This window comes from Lissotriton vulgaris, unplaced genomic scaffold (assembly GCF_964263255.1).
Source record: "Lissotriton vulgaris unplaced genomic scaffold, aLisVul1.2 SCAFFOLD_5749, whole genome shotgun sequence".
In the NCBI taxonomy this organism is placed as follows: Eukaryota; Metazoa; Chordata; class Amphibia; order Caudata; family Salamandridae; genus Lissotriton; species Lissotriton vulgaris.
Window position 1 is genome coordinate 48,715 of NW_028248621.1, and position 1,059 is coordinate 49,773.

Here is a 1,059-nt window from a genome sequence, read left to right on the forward strand (position 1 = left end):
GGTCAGTAACCCCGGTGTGCCGGAGCCCTTGGAGACTGGTTTTGAAAGCCCAGGGCCACCCAAGCTGCCTCTAGCATTTTCCCCATTTTCCAGAGAAAAATTTGAAGGAGCGGGAAGGTAGAGAGAAAGAAATCAGAAAGGTAGAGGTTACCTTCCTTAATATAAATTATTTTTTGCGGTCTTTGGGTCTGACAGAAGCTGTCTGTCACAAACAGTGCTGTGTACAATACTACAGAGAGGGCTTTGGAACAGCTTCTAAATGCCTTCTGTGAATACCTTAAGTCTTAAAATGTTTTTTTTTTTTACCATCCAGAGGAGCTTGCACCCACACGACTGGGCTGTTTTACCTTCCTCTGGAATGGATGGTAACATCTATGATACATAATTTAACGCTGCTAGACAGAGTACCATTTTGCTTTAACCGCATCGCTGCGGCGGCTTTTCCCGCTGTGCGCGGCAGATTCGAAATTACCGCGTTACGTGACGAGCTGGCCTTGTCATCCGCGCAGGACAGGTAAGCGCGATGACGAGCCCAGCTCGTCAATAGCCTCGAAGGGTACATCATCAGCCACATAATCTAATGGTTTTAACAATAAAATTGTACGTAGCTCAAATGGATCAAAACACGTGACTTGTGTTGCTGTGAAGTAGAAAGCCCTTTACAAAGGTTGACTGGTCACCGTTCTCACTGCTGCACTTGTATGTTAAACTGGTATTATTGAAGCAAAAGCTTTGCTGAGACTGTAGGATGTGTAAAAAAGTCAAAATAACAAAGTATCAGAAAATGTAATGTACCTCACATTACGCTGCAGCCTTTCTTTGCTGCATAATTTAGTCAACCCTGCAATAATTTGTCCTCCATTGCTGCATAATTACAGTGGCCCAAAAGCAGGCAGCACATGTTAAAAGTGCTTGTGCATGAAGCAGAGATGCCTGCACGTTCCTGAGACCCGCAATCCTAAAAAAATAACAATAAACTAAAAAAAAACTGTATCCCACTTTTCACAAAGTGCAAATTGCACAGACCTTTCGCAGGCAACTCCCACAAAGTAAGGAACA